Genomic DNA, 24470 nt, shown 5'->3' with positions numbered 1-24470 from the left:
CTCTGATAATTAGTGATGTTGAGCATTCTTTCATATGCCTACGGACCCTCTGTATGTCCTCCTTGGAGAAGTGTTTGTTCAGGTCCTTTGCCCTTTTTTTAATTGGGCTGTCTGTCTTCTTGGTGTTGAGATGTGTAGGTTCTTTATATATTTTGGAGATCAATCCCTTGTCTGAGGTATCATTGGCAAATATGTTTTCCCATATGGTTGGTTTCCTTTTCATCTTTCTAATGTTTTCTTTTGCTGAGTAGAAACTCTTTAGTTTGATGTAGTCCCATTTATTTTTTCTTTCCTTTATTTCCCTTGCCTTAGGAGATGTGACCGGTGAAAATATTGCTACATGGGATATCTGAAATTTTCCTGCCTATGTTTTCCTCTAGGACTTTTATGGTGTCATGGCTTACATTTAAGTCTTTGATCTATCTTGAGTTTATTCTGGTGTGTGGTGTAAGTTGGTGGTCTAGTTTCATTTTTTTTACAAGTCCCTGTCCAGTTTTCCCAGTACCATTTGTTAAAGAGGCTCTTCTCACTCCACTTTATGTTCCTCCCCACTTCGTTAAATACTAGTTGACCATATAGACCTGGAATTTATTTCTGGGCTCTCTATTCTGTTCCATTGAGCAGTATTTCTGTCCTTATGCCAGTACCAGACTGTTTTGATCACAGTGGCTTTATACTATAGCTTGATATCTCGACTGTGATTCCTCCTGCTGTGTTCTTCTGTTTCAAGATTGCTTTTGCTATTCGGGGTCTTTTTTGGTTCCATATAAATTTTTGAAGTATTTGTTCTAGGTTTGTGAAATATTTCATTGGCATTTTAATAGGGATTGTGTTGAACCTGTAAATTGTTTTGGGTAGTATGGACATTTTAATGATGTTGATTCTTCCCAACCATGAACATGGTATTTGCTTCCATTTATTTGTATCTTCCTTAATTTCTTTCTTCAGTGTTACATAGTTTTCCAAGTACAGGTCTTTTATCTCTTTGGTTAAGTTTATTCCTAGGTACTTTATTTTTCTTGTTGCTATAGTAAATGGGATTTTTTAAAATTTCTATCTCTGATATTTTATTGTTGCTGTACAGAAATGCTTTAGATTTCTGTATGTTTACTTTGTATCCTGCTATTTTGCCAAATTCGCTTATTATGTTGAGTAGATTTTTAGTGGAGACTATAGGGTTTTCTATGTATACTATCATGTCATCTGCATATAGTGATAGTTTTATTTCTTCTTTCCCAATTTGGATGACTTTTATATCTTTTTCTTGTCTGATTGCTGTGGCTAGAACTTCCAATATTGTGTTGAACAGGAGAGGAGAGAATGGAAATCCTTGTCTTGTTCCTGATCTCAGGGGGAATGCTTTCAGTTTTTGTCCATTGAGTATGATGTTGGCTTCAGATTTCTCATATATAGCCTTCATTATGTTGAGATATGCTCCCTCTATTCTCGTTTTGCTGAATGTTTTCATCATAAATGGGTGTTGTATTTCATCAAATGCTTTTTCTGCATCTATTGATATGATCATGTGATTTTTGTCCTTCATTTTGTTTCGGTCGTGAATAATATTTATTAATTTGAGAATATTAAACCATCCTTGCATCCCTGGGATGAATTACACTTGATTGTGGTGTACGATCTTTTTAATGTGTTGATGGATTCTGTTTGCCAATATTTTGTTGAGGATTTTAGCATCTATGTTCATCATTGATATTGACCTGTAGTTTTATTTGTTGTGTCTTGATCTGGTTTTGGAATTAGGGTAATACTGGTTTCATAGAAAGAGTTTGGGAGTCTTCCCTCTTTTTGGATACTTTGGAATAGTTTGAGAAGGGTAGGCGTTAGGTCTTCCCTAAATATTTTGTAAAATTTGCTCGTGAAGCCATCCAGTCCAGGGCTTTTGTGTGCAGGGAGATTTTTGATTTCTATTTCAATTTACTTCTTTGTTATTGGTCTGTTCAGGCTTTCTACTTCTTCTTGATTCATTTTTGGAAGAGTATATATTTCTAGAAATTTATCCATTTCATTTAGGTTGTGAAATTTCTTGCCATACAGTTGTTCGTAGTAATTTCTTACAATCCTTTGTACTTCTGTGATATCAGTCATCATTTCTTCTCTTTCATTTCTGATTATGTTACTTGGGTCATCTCTCTTTTTTTCCTGTTGAGCCTGGCTAGAGGCTTGTCGATTTTGTTTATTTTTTCAAAGAACCAACTCCTATTTTGTTGCTCTTTTGAATTGTTTGTTTAGTCTCTATGTCATTTGATTCTGCTCTGATCTTGAGGATTTCCTTCCTTCTACTCGCCCTGAGCTTTATTTGTTGTTGTTGTTCTAGTTCTTGTAGCTGTAGTGTTAGATTTTTTATTTGAGATACTTCTATCTTTTTCAGGTAGGCCTGCATTGCTATGAACTTCCCTCTCAGGACTGCTTTTCTGTGTTCCATAGGTTTTGGGCTGTTGTGTGCTCATTATAATTAGTTTCCAGAAACTTCTTGATTTCTTCCTTGATGTCATTGTTAACCCATTCATTATTTAATATCATGTTATTCATTCTCCATAAGTTTAGATGTCTTTGATATTTTTCCTTGAGGTTAATTTCTACTTTCAAGGCATTGTGGTCTGAAAAGATATTTGATATAATTTCAATTTTCTTGAATTTGTTAAGGCTTGTTTTGTGTCCTATCATGTGGTCTATCTTTGAAAATGTCCCATGTGCATTTGAAAAGAATGTATATATTGCTTATTTGGGATAAAAAGTTATATATATATAGTTAAGTCCATTTGGTTTAGTGTGTTCTTCAACGCCTGCATATCCTGGTGTTTCTTTTCTTCGAAGATCTGTCTATTGTCGACAATGGAACATTAAAGTCCCCTACTATGAGTGTGTTGCTATTGATATCCTTCTTGTAGTCTTCTAGATCTCCCTTATATATTTGGATACTCCTATGTTGGGTGTATTTATCTTTACCAAAGTTACATCTTCTTGGTGGATTTTTCCCTTAAGTATTATAAAATTTCTATCTTTGTCTCTTTTTATGATCCTTCCTGTGAAATCCACTTTGTCTGATATAAGTATTGCTACCTCCGCTTTTTTTCTTGTCCGTTTGCTTGGAATACTTTTTTCCATTTCTTCACTTTCAATCTGTGAAAATCTTTTATTTTGAGGTGTGTTTCTTGTAGACAGCAAATATGTGGGTTCTGTTTTCATACCCATTCCACTACCCTATGTCTTTTAATTCAATCATTTAATTCATTTACATTTAAGGTTATTATTGACAGGTATTTATTCATTTCCCTTTGTACCTGTGTTTCTCTCCCTCTCTTTTTTTCTTCTTTTTCTTAAATCATTCTCTTTAGCATCTCTTGCAATGCTGGTTTGGTGGAGATGTATTCCTTTAGTCTTCCTTTGTCTGAGAAACTACTTGTTTCACCTTCCATTTTGAATGAGAGCCTTGCTGAGTAGAGTAGTCTTGGTTGTAGACCTTTGTTTTTCATTACTTGGAATATTTTTTGCCATTCCTTTCTGGCTTGTAGTGTTTCTGTTGGGAAATCAGTTGATAGCCTTATCAGAGCTCTCTTGTATGTTATTTGCTGTTTTTCTCTTGTTGCTTTTAGGATTCTCACTTTGTCTTTGAATGTTGCCATTTTAATTATGATGTGCCTTGGAGTGGGCCTTTTTGGGTTCATCTTCATTGAGACCCTCTGTGCTTCCTGGACGTGCATGACTTTTTCTCTCATCAGGTTGGGAAAATTTTTTGTTGTTACTCCTCTATCAGGTTTTCTATCTCTTGCTGTTCCTCTTCTCCTCCTTTTATCCCTATGATTCTAATGTTGTTTATTTTCATGTTGTCCTTGAAGTTCTCTTAAACACTCTTCATTCTTTTTAAGTCTTTTTTTCATTTTGTTGTATTGTCTGGGAATTTTTTTCCACATTGTCTTCTAATTCACTGACCTGATCCTCTGCTTCGTGTAGCCTACTTTTGGTTGATTCTACTGTGTTCTTCAGTTCAGAAATTGTATTCTTCATTTCTTCCTGGTTCTTATTAATAGTTTCTATGTCCTTTTTTATGCTGGTGTAGTTCTCTGTAAGTTCCTTGTAGCTTTCCTGCAATTCTTGTAGTTTCCTTGGAGTTCCTTGTAATTTCCCTGGAGTTTGTTGTAGTTTTTTTTTTTTGAGATTGTCAAGTACATTGAGCTTCTTTATCACCATTCTTTTGAATTCCATGTCTGATAGTTGGCTTATGTCTATTCCATTTATCTCTCTGGGGATCCCTCTTTTCCTTTCATTGGGAGGTTGTTTCTGTGTCTTCCTATGTTGGATTCTTCTTGTTTGTTTTTGTTTATTATATTTGTCTGCTTTGATTTCCCGCCTTTGTGGGATGAGATTCTTCATAGGGGACCTGGGGATTCAGTGATGCGGTCTCTTTGATCTTCTGATCCTGACACTCTGGGATGCCCTTTATTCCATTTGTTTAAGCTGTCTAGTTGTATTTCACTTATTCTTTGGTGGATCCTTCCCTCTGGGTGGTTGATTGAGAGTCACTCTGCCCACCTTGTCTTGAGTTCTTTTGTGGGTATGCTCTTAAAACATAAACAAACAACCCAGGCAAGAAACCCGCACCCCCAAAAATATCCCCCACCCACTCTCCAACTATTGGCAGCAAATGAGCCAATATTAATATAAATGTAGAGAGGTTAAGACTATTATACTATAGGAGAAACAGATAAGAGTTGTTGTAAATGAAAGAAAGATGTTTTTGAGAGGGAAGATAATAGAATAATAATAGTAGCAAGTAGGGTCAAGGCTATGTGAGACAGTAAGTAATATTTACAATGTATGTTAAAAAAAGAGAGGGAAGAATGCAGAATAATGTGAGAAAGTGGAAGTGTATAGTATTAGGTTTCTATAGCATTTATATGCTATATGTTTAGTATGAAAGGGAGGCTAAACAAAACAAACAAACAAAAATCAAAGAAGGATAGGAGGGAGAGAAGGTAGGAAAGAGATTAAGGAAATAATTTTAAAAAAAGGAACAGAAAAAAAAAGGGAAAAATTAAAAAAAGGGGAAGAAAAAAAAGAAAGAGTTTTTACTCAGGTCAAACTTTGGGCGCAGTCTTCTTTTTCCGGATCCACACCTGGTCAAAATTCCATGCGTTTCAAATCTTTTCTGGCTGGCTGGCTGTGAGGAGATCTGGCTGGTTTTTGTGGTTGCTTTTCTCTCACTCATGGGCCTGCTGCAACTTTCTGCTGTGAGCTTCACTGAGTTGGGTCTCTCCCCACGCATCCTGCAGCACCCTCCAGTTATCCGCAGGCTTCTCTAGCAAAGTTTTTCTGCTGGCAAGCCAGTGCGCATGTCTCTAGTCCCTGCCCAGCCTTGGGTCCTGTCTTCGCTCCTCCTCCCAAGAAGTCTCTGTGCTCCAAGCCACAGCACCGGGCTGCATCTGTCCCTAGCTGGCAGCATCTCACTGTTCTCCTGTGTGCACTGCTTGCCTGCCTGGGGTCCCCACTGAGTCTGCATTTCTGCCACAGCTCTCCTGTATGGGCACCCCTCCCTGGCTCAGTTCTGCTCCTTTTTGTTTAGTAGTGCCATGATGCACGTGCCTGGGGTGCAGGGTTGCCAGCCCAGATTTGCCAGCTCAGGGGGTCCCCACCTAGTCTCAATTCATACAGCTTCCCACAATCCAGGCTGCTTGCTGTCCTCCCACACCTCTGGCTGTTTCAAAGAAACCTTCCCATTTTCTCCTTCCGGGACTCGCTAGTCCCAGCGCCTATGGCAAGCAGCAGATTCCAATCAGATCTTGGCCAATGAGCCAGTCTGTAGCTGCCCCTTTGGGGTGGGGTGCGGTAGCGGTGCCAGGCTGGGGGGACCAGCGACTCCCCTTGAGAGCATGGGTGAGCCTTCTGCCGTCTTTCACTCCATTCCCAGACTCTCTTCCCTGCTTGTGCTGTCTGAAATCCACTCTCACTCACTGTTCTCGGTGTTTGTACTCCAAGCCTTTCCACAATGGGAGCAAACAGACAACACTGCTACCTACTCCACCGCCATCTTTGGAATTCCCCCCAGAACATAGTTAATTTATAATTAAAGTCTAAAGTGAATGAGGTCATTGGTTTTCCATAATAAGAGAAAATATATGGGGGGTAGCTCTAAAATTTGGTGATTGTATCAGGGTAGCTGCTAGAATTGATCTGAGTTCAGTGTTTTTAGTATTATATTGTTATATTCATATAGATGTTGGAAATTGAGAGAAATGGGAATATTAGATGTAAATCCACTTCAGAAAATGTAACTGAATCTAAATTGTGGACCCCTTATGGAGTAAAGGAGGTTCTAGGGTTGGAAGAACTACAAGCCGAGTGAAAACCAGGCTTTTTAAATTTACTTTTTCAGTGGATGAATAGTAATTGGTTTTGGTTTCCTGAGGTAAAACTGAGGGGATAATAGGACCTCAGAATAAGATGGAAATGGATGACCTTACTGCTATAGAATGAAATAGCCACACGCTTAGAACAGCCACAGTAACACCGAGGTTGGTGAGCAGTAATCCTGCTCTCGAGTCTTTCAGTGACCAGAGCCACAAAACAAAACAAAACAAAACAAAAAACAAACGAACAACAAAACCAACTAACAAATTATTAACAAAAGAGAAAAGCAGTCATAATTAAGAAAGAAGGGATTTGTGTTTCCGTTTGGCTTGCAGGTTATTTCCAGAGGTAGCTAAGTGAAGCAATTAATTGTGCATCATTGCACTCTACAGCATATTACTAGCAGTTATTTCTCACAAATACCCCATGAGAGTGAATTAAAGAGAGCTGGTATAAGTCTCCATTCTATCGAACAGAATTTTGCATTACTCACAGAATAGAGATAAATTTACAAGTAAATGTTCTTGAACTGGGAGAAGTCTCTTCATAAAAATGTCAGTGTGTTGAATTTTCATGATTTTGCTGATCACTGTTTCTCAACGGCTTAAAACGTTCATTTTGATCTTATTTATATTTAAGGAAATCCAGTGATGCAGATAATAATAATATAGTTGGTTATTTTATCAGACAACCCTTAAAAGGTAATCTGTAGAAAACCAATTATAAGTTGTTACAATTTTTTTAAGCTTTTAATTTGGCGACATGAAGGAACATTTAATTATATTTTAACTTCCTTACCTCCAAGAGAATCTTGACTTACCTTGCCAGAAGATTGAGCTCTTAATCAAAATATTTTGTCTGAGAAGGAATACTAATCAATTTCTACATTTTCAGAAGAGAAGTCTCAAAAGTCCACACACATATTATTCTTACTTCAGTTCCTCCTATTACTAGCACATTCAAAAGCAGTTGATACTATTTAGTCAAAATGAATTGACCCCAGAAAGTTTTAAAAGAATATACAAAATGTCAGATGTTTCCTTTAAGTACACGAAGTTCCCACTACAAAGTCTAGTTATGATAATGCAGAACTCTCTCCCAGTATAGCTGAGAGTTTATGATCATCCTTCAACAGCACAATGGTTTGTTTGATGTTTACGTAGAAAAATTCTTCAACAACCCAAAGCAATGTTGTAGACTAACACAACAGATAAACAACGAAAAAGAAAGTTAAAAGGAAAATGTTTATTTCCTAAGGAACAGGCAGGCGACTGTGTTTTGAATAGTATTTCCAATAACTTTTTTGAAAATAATAAAATGCTATTATAAATTTAAAAAATAAAATAAAATAAAATGCACGAGATGCTCAATCCAGGATTCTCCCAATTTTCTATTTGCAAACAAGTACAGAAGGAAGGAGTGCTAAAAAATAAATGATGGAGAAAGATGAGAAATGCAGGCAGGAAATAAAAATACAACCTGGAATTCCCTGAAAATTTAGGGGGTAAAAAAAATCATTAAAAAATGTACTGTGTTTCTAGAGTTTTCTCATGCCTCATTTTTAGAAGCTTGCAGCCATTTGCTTAAAAAAAAAATGTCTATTAAACCCTTTTGAAAATTGCCATTGCAATTTATAACATCTTTTCTTTTGTGGGACAGATTATGTATTTATTCATGATGATCTGGTTTTCACCTTCTATGTCTGAAGGGCATGCTCATCAGTGATTGATAAAAGGAAGTTTTAGCACCTTGGGAGGAGAGTTTATCCTTAAATATAGCATACACTTCAGTACCTATCTGTAATCTTAAAACAAAATAGAAATTTCTTGCAACAGCCAAATCTTACCTTTAACAGAAAGATATGAGCAGGTAAAGGACTTCAATTATTGGAGTTTTAAGATGAATGAGAACTTTGACTGCTCTTGAGTGGCCTGGAGGTACATGATAATGTTTCCATCACAAGGCTATCAATGCAAAAGAGAAGGAAAGATGGAAACCATTGAAAGACTGCTTGAGGTAGCATATATTGCTTACCACAGAAATGAAAGAAGAAATAATATAACACATAACTCTAGACCAGTGAACTTGTCACAGAAAGAAAAAAAAAAAAACAAGTAGATAAGACAGTTATGGTAGATAAAAGGAGTGGGGAGAGCAGATTATTCTGCAAAAGGAAATAAAAGCTGTTATATATTTGCTAGATCTTACAGAAAGAAAAATGATCAGGAAAGTAGTGTTAAAACTTTAAGGTTGTATTAATAATATTTGAATCGAAGATATTATATAACTAGGAGATAAAGAATTTTATAACTTTCAGGCAAATTTAAATGTAGATCTTGTATAACCACAAAAGGTTACAGGCATAAGATTTATGGTTTAAATAGGAACTGAGTTTATTTACATTTCTTTTTTTCTAAAATATCTCACTAAAATAATGTTTATTATGTGTAAATATATGACAGAACTGATAGCTGAAAGGAAGTTGGGAATTAGGCACTAACAACAGATGTATTTGAGAACAGTAAGGACAGCAAAAAGTAAAAGGCAAGCAAAATCAGATAACACTGCAGCAAAAATATGCACTGAATAATACAGCTTCAAAAGTAGGTTATTTTTTACTGGCAGAACCTGAGACTGATTAGGGAAAATCAAATAATATAAACAGTGGACATAGCTGTCATTTAATGAGTTTAAATAATATGTAAACTATATATGGAAGAGATGTCCTGATTACTTAGTATCTCCCTCCTGTGCACCAAGAAATTATAGGTATTACATGGAAAATCAGGCTCAAAAATAGTATCTTGTCTGTAAGAAATTTAGTTAACTTTCGACAGAACACAAAAGATACCTAAAAAATTTTAAATACATTTTCAGAAATAGAATCAAAATAATGCTTGGCATATACATTTTTTTTATTCTAGAAAGTAAGGGGGAAAAGTGACAGCATAGAAATAATCAAAGTAAAGCTAACAGACTGAAGTTCTAAATTAACAGAGGCAGTTAACTCATTTGTTACTGTCCAAGTTTCATTTTTCTATTAATGGGTCAGTGATATTTGATGAGCAATAAAACATGCACAGCTAATTCATAAATTATCATGTATTTACGGTCTAAATTTTATATATCAAAATTACTAATTATGTTTTCAGTAAGATGTTAATATAACAAGCATTCTAAAGCAAGTAATATAAATTTAAATAAGTTGTGTTTCATTAGAGTGTTCACACATTTTTAAATGATTATTTTCTTTTGAAGAAATTATATTCTGTTGAGTTAGAAACAATCATTATTAATTACATTTTAAACATTTTAAAGGTGAAATTTACAATCACATTAGTACATTGCAAGGAACCAGATACCATAGGTACTGCCCCATATCCTCTTTTCTACTCTTTGTACCTATTTAGTAACAACTCACATGTACCTCTTTCTCAGGAGAATTGCCACCAGCCAAATGATAGCTACCTTGTCTGGGTGGACATGTTCCCCCCTGTGGTTAAATTGTGCCATTCAGATCACATTCTTGCTAACTTTTTGCCCCTGCCCCATACAGTTTCTTTCATTACCCTCCTCTGGAAAATAGCCCTAAATATATCACTTGAACAAAAATCCCCATCTGGGGCTGCTTCTTGGAGATGTACTTAAGACAGGGTCCAATTAAATAAATTATCACAGATAAGGATTAAATATTTTAATTTTTGTATAACATTATTTTTATATCATAGATCACAAAATTTTTACTCTTTCTAAAAACTATAGCTAGATCCATGAAAGAAAGTAAAAAACAATCATTTGTACATATCACACCTGTCACAGTTAGACCTGTTACAAATGTTAGAATCCTGTAAACTCTTTAAGATTGTAGTTGCCTGTTATCAGCAACAGCTTATAATAGTGCCTAAATGGTGAGTACCTCTGAAACAATTAAATAGGATATGAGAAACATGGGAAAAGGATGCCACTTGAGAAAATGCTTTTTATTTGATAGGTGATAATTTTATAAGTCAGATATAACTCAAATTATGAGATATGTGGGAAAAATTAATTTGCCATGGAATCTCAGAATGCACCTAGAATACTATAATGCTTTACTATAGTAATTTAGGCTAAAATCACTAGATTCAATGGGCATATCTGAGTTTTTAAAAATAAATTAGGTTGCTTTTAACTCACAATATATTTACAGAAGAAAGTTGTTAAAGAAAAGGGTAGTAGAGTGAGACTTTGAAGACACAGTATTCTGCAATAATCCCCTTATCTACATCTATGATTTTAGGAAAAACACATCTTTACCCCACCACCATCTTCATTCTCATACTATTACTTCCTGTGTATCAGTGGGTAAATGATTGTACTTGTTGGAAATCTATCAGAGTCACCAAAGTGCATCAAATCAGCTATATAATTTCTGGCTACCAAAATTAATACCAATTATTCCATATAAAATATACATTACCTTTATGGTCAATTAATAACATTGCTGTAACCTGGCAGCCAAGGAGAGTGGACTGGAATGCACATGTGTGAACAATGAGGACTTCACTGTACTAGTCAGTGAAAATAGTAGATGCTATTAGGTGAGCCTGTGTACTGTGTGACCACCATATTCAAAATGACTGAAAGAGTAGACCAACAAATCTGCCTCAAATTTTGCATTATGCTTGAACATTCCTCCATGGAAACCACTCACAGGATTCAGAAGACTGTAGCCATGGGTAACTTTATCACAACAAAGCACTCTTCATGTATCAAGTCTCATGCAGAGTTTTTTTGGAAAACATCAAATCACTCAGGTGATTCAGCCCCGCTACAGCCCAGATTTGGTGTCCTGCATCTTCTGGCTTTTCCCAAAACTAAAATCACCTTTGAAAAGGAAAATATATCAGACCATATATGAGATTCAGAAAATACAATGAGATAGCTGATGGCAATTGGGAGAACTGTGTGAGGTCGCAAGGTGGCTACTTTGAAGAGGACTAGGCATTAATGTCCTATGTACAATGTTTCTTATATGTTGTATCTTCTTCAGTAAATGTCTCTATTTTTCATATTACATGGCTGGATACTTATGGGCAGAACATATTGGAGTAATAGTAAAAATTGGATATTGTGAAGATACTGATCTATCATTTTTGGGTGGTGATGTACTTTACATTTATTATCTATTTAAACTTTAAACCATAAACTTGAAGGTATTATTCTCCATATTTTCCTCATATTTCTCTGAGTAAAGAGTGTCTCAGAGAATTTAAGCATTAGTTTTCTTACCTAAGTCCATACATAAAAATTTGCAAAAGAATTTTATGTAAATTAAAATTTGTGCTTCTCCTGTTACAAAATACTGAATTGTGTTTTTTGTTTTAGTGAAAGTACATAATCAGAACTACTTCATCATTTATACCATGTGTTCTATAGCAATGCAAGGACACAGTACATTTTATTCCCCCACCAAAAATTAGTAGTTGCCATCTTCTTTAGTGTATGCAAGCAGAGAAACTTCTGGAATGTTTTACTGACAATAATCATTGCTTGAGTGTGTTTTGGAACTCAACTTGTGTCTCATTATAATCAAATGGAATTTTCTTACATATGGTCTAAGTGAAACAGATTATGGAATACTGTTTTCCATTTGCCTGTGACTACAGGATATCTTCAAATAGATACCTCCATGAGCAACTCAAACCCAGTATGTCATAAACACTTCAAGTACTTTCTTCCCTTTCAATCATCCTTCTCGCCCTGTGTTATGTACAGAGCTGGTACCTTAGAGGACAGCTCTCAAACCATTGCCCATTCCAGTAGATTGATATTCAGTCCATATAAGATATGGAATTTTTACATTTCCTTTGAGAATTTGTTTCATTAATGAAAGCACTACAATGTTGGTACATGTTTTAAATTTTTTTGTTTTATTTATCCACTTCAAATGTTTCCAAGTTTTCCATGTAAGTAAACCAAAATTCTGACTTTTTCTCTTTACTTTTATTATTGTTTTACCAGGAGTTACTCTCTAATAATTGGGTGAGAATAGAGTCCTAATTTGTACTCTTACTCTCTTTTTTGGTTCACTGGTCCATATTATATAATTTTGTGAAGCACATTTCTTTCTTGAGAAATCATTAATGATTGTTCATGATTATATAAAATTTAGACTGTCTAATATTTTATCTTAGCCTTCCATGCCTTTTGTAATCTATCCTTAAAATGTATTTCTATTATTATTTTTTCTTCTTTAAGATTTTATTTATTTATTTTAAAGAGAGTGGAATGGAGGGTGAAAGAGGGGGAGAGAAACATTGATGTGTGGTTGCTTCTTATTTGCGCCCAACTGGGGGGACCTGGCCTGCAACCCAGGCATATGTCCTGACTGCGAATAGAACTCAATCCACCAAGCCACACCAGCCAGGGCTCCATTATTATTCTTAATTCTTATTCTTTCCTCTCTCTACATTGATTAAATAATCATTCTCTTTGCTATAAGCCTCCCTTACTTTTTTCTACTCACCTACCTGTTTCTTTGTTTGTGATGTTTTCTCTACGTGCTATGTTTTTTACTTAAATCTCCATGAGTGTAAATTATGCCTAACCTTGAACAAATAGCTCAAATACCATTGAATTAGTGACATTATTCTTTGCTTTCTCTGCTCATAGTAGTCTCATTCTCCTCAAACTTTCTATGGTTCCTGTATATACACCCTTTGTGGTACATATTAACTTTGGCATCTTGGTTTTTTAGCTAGAGCTTAGATTTATTATATAATGAAAGAGATCCTCCATTAGACTATTTAAACACAAGGTCCTAATTCAGGTTATTTTGTATATCATTTCCAAGTGCCTGCCACAGAGTAAGCAATCAAATAATACTTGTTAAAATAATTTTACCCTATATATGTGTCATTAATCAGTAGTTTTAAAATAAGTGATATAAATGGTAAAGTTATATTGATTTATTTCAACTAACATGCCAATTTATATTTAAATCCTATTATAAAAATTATGTAAAAATAACATGATATCCTATGCAATCTCTTAATATTCTAATCATTTTTTAGATGTTGTTTTATGTTTTAAAATTGCTTTTCTTATTTTATATAGCTTCAATCATGACCTATATACCAATTATTATTTTTGTAAAGAGATGTATTAAGATATAATTGATATACAAAAGAACACATATTTAATATATACAATTTGATGATTTTGGACATGCACATACACCCATGAAACTATCACCATGAAGTAACAGACATATTAATCACCTCCAAAATTTTTCTACTCTCTTTTATTCTCCCTTCCTTCCTTCCTCTTTCTTTCTTTCTTTCATTCTTTCTTTCTTTCTTCCTTTCTTTCTTTCTTCTTTCTCTTTCTTCCTTTTTCTTTTGTTTCTGGTGAGAACACAACATAAAATCTACCTTCTTAAGTTTTTAGGTGCACAATACAGTATTGTTGACTATAAGAACTATGCTATTCAGCAGATATTCTCCACTATTTCTTATTGCATTACTGACATTTTTTACCAATTGAGTAGCAACTCCCCATTCACCCTGCCTGGTGATAGTAACCAATTTTCTATGTTCTATTACAACTTTTTCAGGTTACTCATGTAAATGAAACCCATGTAGTATTTATCTTTCTGCAACTGGTGTATTTCACTTAGAAAAAAGTCTTCCAGATTCATTAGTGTTGTAACGTAGGGCTGACTTTTCTTCCTTTTAAAGTATGAATAATATTCCATAATATGTTATAGTTATAATTTTAAATTATTCAGGAGATGAGTAGCACTCTGAAATTTATGCTAATAAATGCACTTTTTAATAATAAGGTATTTCAATTTAACATAAAGCTTTCAGACTTGATGGAGTACAAATCAAACTTTTAAAGGAACCAGTTCATTTGCTGGTTTTCCAATGCACAGAGCTAAGTTGTGAATACCTTTTTATGTAGCAAAATTTCACAGCTCAATCATTGAGTAAGATAATGACTAGCTATGGATTACAATGATTAATTTGGATAATTTTAAAAAGGAATTTATTTTTATCACATTCAACTATATGTTGTAAGTTGGACTAGAACAGGACAAGTGTTGTTTAGTAATATTCTGGGCTAATGTATAGGAAATTATTATTTGTTGTGAGTAAATTAAAATACTATACTCTTTCTTCATATCCTTGCAATATTGCAGTAATAGTCTTCATTTTTCAGTTTTTATCCTGAGATCTCTGAAAAGAGTTCAGTGTCTTATAATTTCCTCATTACTTCATTCTACTTGGTATTAGCAAGTTATTCCACCAGATAGTAGCCCTGACTAATAACTGGAATGTCTAAATTAAAGACATTTTAATCTGGTTTTTGAAAACATATATCTTTGGCTATGTTAATAAGAAGTTCTGCTTCTCATTACTATGAATAATAGAAAAGACCAGCTGTTTAATATTTGAGAAATGTATAATCATCGTGGACCCTCTCTAAAAAATGGTTTTTTAATATTTTAACCCATCAGCTTACATTAGCCCAATTTTTAATAGAACTCACATTGTGAACCCATCTTACAGATGCTTCTAAGGCATCAGCCTGTTTTCCGGAATACCCAATTCTAGTTATTGGTGTCATCTTTTTCTTTTTCTCATTCCCTTTTTTTTTTTTTTTTTTGGACAGGGTGTGTGTGTGTGAAGGGGGTGGTGTAGAGATGTTTCCATCATTCATAGTTTTGTCATAACTTCTCCATTGAGGAAATTTGACACCTGTTACCTTAATTCTTTCTGTCACCCTCAGAAAACAAATAAAAACATGTCTTTATTTTGTCTTCATCATATCCTCATATTTGGTAGAGATGGGGGAGGAGATCAGAAAAGAAACATTTTAACATAAACAAAATTGAGTTACCTTAATAAGAGATGAGTATACAGACATATGTAGTTTTCAGTGCAAATTACATTTCAAAGACAACTAGTCCAAAATTTTATAGTAAGATTTGTTTTTTTCTAAATTATTTGCTCATTGCTTTTTAGTGCATCTCTCCCCTACCAGCAACACTGGGGCCCCCAAAATACAGAGTTAGTGAGAAAACAGAAATGGGTTATAAAAAACAATTATGTTTATAATGTTCAATGTCTTATTTTCTTTATTGCAGTTAAGAAAACTACAATAAATATTTATGTCATTGTGCTCCTGTCTTAGGACAGATTGTACACCAATCTGCAATGTGCTTTCAAAGTAATTCTGAGGCACTTACCACATGAACTTTACTGAAAGGCAGATATTCAGATTGTTCTATGTTGCAAAGGTATGCTTTTATTAATAAAAATTAATGTACAACTCTTATAATTACTCAATATGACCAAAGTAACAGTTACAACACTGTAATAAAAAGCTCTAATCATTTCACTATACATAAGTTTGTTAAAATATAAAATTACCAAGCTTATATTGTGATTCAATTCTATGAGAGTAGATAAAACATAAAACAGGCCACAATCATTTTTATGAAGCCCAATCCTTTTCCAGTGTGTTATGAAAGCAAAGAAAATAAGTCATATTTTGGAGCATTGCAATATCCAGACACTATAATAATAGCATGACAAACTATGCCTTTTGCAAAAGAAAAAAAAAAGGAAATATACAGAAAAAATAAGTTAGGTGATAAAGAAACTCATAGTTTCTAAATCCAAAGCCAAATATTCGCAAAGGTAGGATTCAAGAGAAAATAATTCTACTACTACATGCCAAGAAGGGGTTGACATATTACTCATAAACACAGAAATTCTGAGCATTCATTTTGTTAGATTTTTTTTACAATTATATTTATTCAAACAATAAGCTACACTTGATTTTTATAGAGCCTAGGCTTTTTACACATAATGCTTTGACCCCTCAAATAACCTATATATAAAAGATTCAAGATTAATGTAGCCATGCTACTAGGGGAAAGTACCAACTCTCACCTAGATTGTTACCAGGTCTTGTGGACGTCTCTTCCCTGGCCTGTGGCTCAGAGGAGGTTTTGGACTGACCTCTGAGTGTGAAATGATTTCAATCATGCAGACTTCCTCTTATTTGGACTGCCATTTCCTCATTGGAAGTTGAGGGTAGAACAACTGAATGGTAGTAAAATATGGTAATATTTTCTTACAATTTGAGACCCTGTAAATCTCACAATTTTCCTATGAATGTACTTGATGTAAAAAAGGAATTATGGTGGTCTTTATTACCTGTCTGGGTTTATACAGAAAGGTGAGGACGAAAGGCAAGTTGCATGGCTGCAGCACTAGCTACAGTGACACATTAATATAAAAATATCAGCAATTATTGTAGGTAGATGCAGATAATATAATCTAAAAATATGATCACTATTAATACAGTAATATGTGTGTAACAGTGCCTACATATTTTAACCTATGTCTTAAATGAGTATGATTATATAGAATATAATTTTAGAATGCATGTATCTGAAAGTGCTTCTCCTCTTCCTCATTCTTTTTCTAGTCTTTCTTTAGCTTCAAGCTATGTGTAGCTGAATGACAGATCAAAGGATTAAAAGCTTTGTCTTCCCTTGATACAGTACTATTCAAATTTCATTTTAAGTGTTTTTATGCTGATAACCCTGCCAAATTCTCTTATAGACAGTTCACAGATTCAGATAAGAGCTAATTTAAACTTGACATTTCATTAGCAATTTGAATAGAGATAGACATATTTGTCCACAAGTACCCAAGAACATATTGAAAAATGAGACAGTATTTCAAAAATAATATGAAGAAAAAATTCACAATTTATAGTAGTATACAAAATTTAGGCACTTATAAACAAAACAGAAGCAACATAGTCAAATTGCATTTATAAGGATTTGACACAACTGAAGGTGTAAATTTCAACCATACACACTTTCATAAAATTGGTTAATTACAAAGCAAACTGACTTCCAATAAAGAACTTGACTATTTCTTTACTAGACAGTATTTTATATAGAAACCTGAGACCTCCATTATATCACATTCTGGTCTTTAAAAAGCAGTAGAGATAAATGAAAAATAAAGAAACAAAATCAAGCAAGACTACAGATTTTTTACTTAAAAATTAAAAAAAAAATTCCAGTATGTTAAAATAACAACTTTCATGCTGCTGGAGTGCTTTCTGCCTTTTAATGTTATTACATGCATCTAATTGGACCCTAGAGGATTATCGTTTTTGTTCTTCAATAAAGTGCACAACCTCATTTTTATATTGAAATGGATATATAAATTTAAAGCAGTTTTTCTTTCTGTATTATTTCAAATGATGGATAGTTTTAAACCTCACTGAATAGAATGGTAGTAAGTAGTGCAATGCTATATATTTTCTTAAGTAGAGATAAAATTGTCAATATCTTCATGTGTCCTAAGGATGGAAATCAATAATAAGTTTGAGGATAATCAGCTATAGTATTTAATGTGTGATGCTACTAATTAGCCCTTAATAATTAATGCCACTGTGTCAATATGTCCAGAAGCCTCCCCATTGTTTCATATACTCCAAGAAAATGCCTGTCCTATAGACTTAAAACAGTACCCCCAGATTCAGTTACTTATGATAAACCATGATCTAATAATATTAAATAAAAAATTCTAAAAATAAACAATTTGTAAGTTTTATATTTCAGACATTCTGATGGAATCTTATGCCATCTTGCTTTGTTCTCCTGCCTGGGACATGAATCATACCTTTGTCCAGTGTTATTACCCTATGTATGCTTCCCAGCCATTAATCAATTAGTAAAATCTTGTTGATCTGATTTATTATTGTGGTGTCACAGTGCTTGTGGTTAAGTAACCTTTAATTTAGTTAATAATGGCACATTCACATAATTTTTATTATGGTATTGTATATTACTATAATTGTCCTATTTATTATTGGTTATTGTTCTTTATCTCTTACTGTGACTAATTTATAAGTTAAAGTTTATCATGGGTATGTATATATAGAAAAACATATATAAGATTGGGTACTATGTGTGGTCTCAGGCATCAGCTGGGGGTCTTGGAATGTATCCCACATAAATAAAGGGGTACCATTGTATTATTGTGCTTTCATTAGAAAATAAGGTGTTATAATTTTTTTAATGTTACAAAGACAGTATTGTATAATATGACACATACTAGTTTGAGAATTGAAGTGCCGTAGTCCATGCCTGGGTCACTGATTAGGTACACATTCTTCAGTTAAGTCATGTAGTCTTTATTTTTCATCTGCAAAAATAGTCATTTGAAAATCAGTGTCTCCCAATTTCTGCTCAGTGAACACCTAATTTAAAACCTTTGTCTTATATATGTTCTAGTTATATTCAATTCTAATATGCCCCTAAGTGACTGTTATGCATATTAAAATATGGAAAGCCCAGACTACCTTAGCTCTGAGGCTTCTTCAAGCTCTGGCATTCTATGATTCTAATTCTTAATTAAATAATTATATATGCATAGTACAAATAAAAACAAATTCAGTCTTAGGAAAAGAGAGACCTGATTAAAAAGAACTGCTGTAGTAAACGTGTGTGGGGAAACTGTAATGGGGGACGTGACATTGTTATAAAGAGAGAATTGAAAGGAAATGACAACTTCTACAAATATTATTTTTATCTGTGAATATGGAATATCTCTTCATTTAGTTTCTTCTTTGATTTTCTTTATCAGAATTTTGTAGTTTCCTTATATAGACCCTATACATATTTTGTTAGATTTATACCTATTTCATTTTTTTGTTGGTACTAATGTAAATTGTATTGTTTTTAATTTAAAATTTCACTGTTCTCTGTTGGAATATAGTGACCATAATATTTTTAAATTGAGAAACACTCTTTCCACATGTGCTGAAGTACCTGGTAAAATTAGAGCAAATTCTGCTATATAGCAAATATTCTCAATTTCAAATTATTTCCATATTGAAATGTTTGGCTTTATCTATAGTTCAATATAATCACAATAAAAATCTCAGAAAGTTATTTCATGGACACCAACAAACTGATTTTAAAGTTTCTATGGTGAAACAACAACAACAAAAAAAAAACCCAGCATAAACCAACTCAATATTTTAAGGAAAAAAGAAAGTTGAAAGAATGGTACTATCTTATGTAAAGACTAACTATAAAGCTACAGTAATCAAGAGAGTGTTGCATCAGAGGAAAATAGACAAATAAATCACTGGAGAAGAAAAGAGAGCCCAGAAACAGACCATCCTAAATATAGTCAGTTTATCTTTGACAAAGCAACAAAGGCAATACAATGGAGCAAAGAAAGTCTCTTGAACAAATGATATTGAAACAACTTGACATCCACATGAAACAAAAATAAATCTAGACACAGACCTTATATACTTTACAAAATTTAACTCAAAATGAATCATAGACTTAAAGGTAAAATACAATACTATAAAATTTCTAGAAGATAACATCAGGACAAAATCTAAATGACCATGGATATGATAATGCTTTTTTAGATACAATGCCAAAGACATGATCTGTGAAAGAAATCATCGATAATCTAGACTTCATTAAAGTTAAAAACTTCTTTGCAAAAGACAATGTCAAGAGACTATAAAGAAAAGCCACACAATGGGAGAAAATATTTGCAAAAGACACATCTGATAAAGCATTGTTATCCAAAATATACAAAGTACTCTTAAAATTCAACAATAAAAATAAAACTCAATTAAAAAATAGGTCAAAGAGCTGAAAAGACACCTCGCTACAGAAGAGAGAGATGGTAAATGAACATAACAAGAGATGCTCCACATCACATGGAAATACAAATTAAAACAACAATAAGATACTATGACACATCTATTAAAAGAGCCAAAATCCAAAACACTGACAACACCAAATGCTGACCAGGATATGGAGCAATAGGAACTCTCATATATTGCTGGTTGGAATGCAAAATGGTACATCAATTTTGTGAGAGACAGAATGGCGGTTTCTTCCAAAAATAAACATTTTTTTTACCATATACACCCGTAATCATGCTACTTGGTATTTATTCAAAGGTGCACTTATGTGCACCAAAAACCTGCACACAGATGTTTATAGCAGCTTTATTGACAATTGCCAAAACTTGGAAGCAACCAGTATATCCTTCAGTAGATGAATAGATAAATAAACTTTGGCACAGCCAGACAATGAGGTATTATGCAACATTAAAAAGAAATGAAACCATTAAAAGAAAAGAAGGAAACTTAAATGCATATTACTAAGTGAAAGAAGCCAATCTGAAAAGGCTACATACTGTATAATTTCAACTATATGAAATTGTGGAAAAGGCAAAACAATGAAGACAAAAAAGGATTAGTGGTTGCCAGGGTATGGCAGGGAGAGATGAACAGGCAGAGCACAGAGGCAGTAAAAATACTTTGTATAATATTATAATGATGAATGCATTATTATGCATTTGACCAAAATCATAGAATGTATACAACACCAAGAGTGAACCATAAGGTAAACTATAGGTCTTGGATAATTATGATGTTATGATGTATCAATGTAGGCTCATCCTTGGTAAAAAAAAAACAACAAAAAAAAAAATCCTTATGAGTGATACTGATAATGGGGGAAGTTATATATATGTGGGGGCAAAGGTAATATGGGAAATTTGCAAAAAAATATATATATGTGACCATATATGTGTGCGCATGTGTGTGTGTATACTTAGACAACTTGAACATTCAAATAAATAATTGACTATGACCTACTGTAAAAGCAAGGCTCTATGAGTTTATGCTGCTATGTAATTAAGTAGATGACTAAATGGGAGAGAAGAAAAAGGTTTTCTTTATCATAGAAACTAATAAATGTAGAAGGAATCATGGAATTAGAAAATGTCACAACTATTATGATAATAAATGGTTCAGACAATAATTATCAATCTGTGTGTAAAAGCTGGGTAGGTGACACCCATGAGGAATAGTAAATGATTGTTGTTTTAGCCACTAAAACAGAGAGGAGAGAAAGAGATTTACAAACATCTCAAAAGTTAGGTAGGAAAGCACTTATCTTTTGTTAAACTATATTTTATTAATTATGCTATAACAATTGCCCCAATTTCCCCATTTTCCCCCCACCCAGCACCCCCCACTCTTTCAGGCAATCCTCACACCATTGTTCACATCCATGGGCCATGTGTAGGTTCCTTGACTACTCCATTTGCTATACTGTACTTTACATCCCCATGGCTAATCTGTAACTACCAATTTGTACTTCTTAACCCCCTCACCTCTTCACCCATCCCCCCATATCCTCCTCTCATCTGGCAACCATCAAAATGCTCTCCACATCCATGATCCTGTCCCAGTTCTTGTTTGCTTCATTTGTTTTTTGATTGAATTGTTGATAGATATGTATTAATTGCCATTTTATTGTTCGTAGTTTTTACCATCATCTTTTTCTTAAATAAGTCCCTTTGACATTTAATATAATAATGGTTTAGTGATAATGAACTCCTTTAGTTTTTGTTTTTTGTTATTTTTGTTCTGTCTTAGTTGTAGGTCTCTGCTTTCTATGACTTTGAATATTTCTTGCCAATCCCTTCTAGCTTGCAAAGTTTCTTTTGAGAAATCAGCTAACAGTCTTATGGGGACTCCCCTATAGGTAACAAATGGCTTTTCTTTTGCTGCTTTTAAGATTATTTCATTCTCTTTAACCTTTGGCATTTTTATTATGATGTGTCTTGGAGTGGGCCTCTTTGCATCCATCTTGTGTGGGACTCTGTGAAGGGGCAGGGAGGTGGTACTCCAACATGGTCTGTAGCTGTCTACTGGGTGTGCAGGCTTTGGGATTTCCGAGATGGTGCAGGCCAAAGTCAACCTTCACCTCTGTTTTTCCCAGGGACACCCTGCCTGAGCGATAATGCAATCTGAGATGGCTGCTACTTGTGCTGGGCTTGAAAATACCTAAACAAAGCCAAGCTGTAAATCTAAGCTGGTTCTGCTACTGTGTGACCTGGGCCACTTAGCACGAGGTACAGGGGCTGGGGCTCACTGAGGCCAGCTGTTGCTTACTTGATAGGATTTTGGAAATTGTGAAATATAAGCCAAGACCAGCCATTCATATGGAAAAGCAGCTTGGTGGGCCCAGAAAGTAAGTTGGGTGGTACAGAGTCTCTGGGGATGTCCAGGATGGGACAAACAGTGTTAGCCAGGTTTATAGAGTCTCAGATATGACACCAACCTCCAGACTCCGTGGTTCTGTGAAGGGGAGGGTTCATAAAAAGGGCAATAGCCTCTGCCTGCCTTTCTGTCTGAGAGAAAGCTGTCCCCCATTTCTCACCTTGATGCCAGACACTTCATTTTCTCCCTGAATGCCAGTAGTGTCTTTCAAGCTGCTACCCTGGTGCTGGAGCTCAGAGAAAGTGAGTCTGAATATATCTGTATGTGGGTTCTTTAAGAGGAACTATTTGAGACTTCAGCGGTTTCTTCCACTGACTTAATCCCTGCCAGTTTTTGCAGTTATAGGGACTTATCTTCCTGACACTGGAACCTTGGGCTGGGTGTCCTGCTGTGGTGCTGGGACTCCTCTCTCCCTAGATATTCCTCTAGAATTTTTATTCACCACACATGGATGTGGGACCAGCCCATTCCACATCTCTGCCCCTCCTACCAGTCTGGATGGATGTGGTTTTTTTTTTTTTTTTTTTTTTTTTTTTTTTTTTTTTTTAAGTTGGATTAATTTATTCCAACAGAAGTACAAAGTGTGGGAAATCAGTGTGTTTGAATGACTTCGGAGTAGAGAAAGTTGCCGGCCAGCAGACTTGCGGTTTTAGCACCTTGGAACAGAGAGGGGCAGAGCCGACAGCGGCCGCCTGAGCGCAAGGCCTCTGGGTGAGGGTGTGCTGGTTGTAGAGCAGGGCAGCCATCTGGTTCTTTGTCTACGTTCTGAGAGTGCCGCCAAAAAAATCGAAGGACAGGAAAGGTGGCCGTGGAATCCATGCTGATGGTGAACAGAGGAGGACGAGAGACGCCGGGACAGGAGGAGGAGGAGGAGCGGGCGAGGAGGTCAGATGGACAGCCCGAAGGCGCTGACGATGTAGTACATGGTCTTGTTCTCCCACCGCACGGTGCAGCTCCCGTCACTAGAGCTGTCCCAGAAGCAAGAACTTGCTGTGTGTAATCCTGCTCCGTTCTTCTGCATAATTACACAGGTCACGATGTTTTTAAATGGTTTCCCCAGCTTGGTGAGTTGGCTTAAAGTCTGCTCTACGACGTTGGTGGTCCACTGGTTCACTTTGCTGTGCTGGTAGGCGTTGCCGCCGATGGCACTTTCTATCGTCTCTTTCACAATGTTGCTCACTTCGTCGACGACAAAAGCAGCCTCTTCCACAGCCTGGTAGTCTTCCATCTTTCCTCCGGCGCGTCGCCGCCGCCTCCCCCAGATGTGGTTTCTTTGATTCCACAGTTGTCAAACTTCCATTCAGCTGAATTTCTGGTGGTTTTGAGTGATGTTTGTTCTATATTTTAGTTGTAATTTTGATAGGGTGTACGAGGAGACAAACCATGTTTACCTATGCCACACCATCTTGACCAGAAGTCAAAAAGCACTTATCTTTTACAGGTAGGAGTAAACAAGATAAACAAGAGCAGACTGAAATGAGTGGGAGGGTGTATGATGAAAGAGGGGTGTGATTGCACGGTTGATCAGGGAATGTCTTTCCTTGAGGTTGGATGATTTTCCCCAGGGACCATGAAGAAAAGATTGTATGCTGGCTAAGGCTGAGAGTGAATCAAAGTTTAAGAGTCAAGGGAGGAGAAAAGCCCACTTGGTCTTGTCGCTAATAAGCCTTGATTTTAACTGTTCTGCAGAGACATATAGTTTAGCTAATCTTTATGAAGCAAAGAATGGAAATTTGAACAGTCTATGTCTGGCCTTGTCATAGGTAAGAAGGGGGATTTTGTGAATATTATTTAAGTTATATATGAAAAGAGGATTCCTTTCATTAAGTCATTTCCTGAACACAGAATTTTACAGGAGTTCTTAATATCCTTGCTTTCCAGAATTCAGATATAATACCATATTGTCCAAAGCAACTTCTGAATTCAGTCAAAAAGTAAATCCTCTAGGACTTAAAAGGAAAAATAAATAAATAAATAAA

At 34.8% G+C, this 24470-nt stretch overlaps 1 pseudogene; it reads right to left on the bottom strand.

Annotated features, from left to right (window-relative positions):
* Window positions 1–23033: 23033 nt before the first annotated feature.
* LOC150012996 (dynein light chain Tctex-type 1 pseudogene) lies at window positions 23034–23744 on the bottom strand (annotated as a pseudogene).
* Between the last annotated feature and the right edge of the window lie 726 nt (window positions 23745–24470).

Source organism: Furipterus horrens, unplaced genomic scaffold (assembly GCF_987537825.1).
Source record: "Furipterus horrens unplaced genomic scaffold, mFurHor1.1.pri manual_scaffold_4, whole genome shotgun sequence".
NCBI lineage: Eukaryota > Metazoa > Chordata > Mammalia > Chiroptera > Furipteridae > Furipterus > Furipterus horrens.
This window is presented reverse-complemented; position numbering and strand designations above follow the sequence as displayed.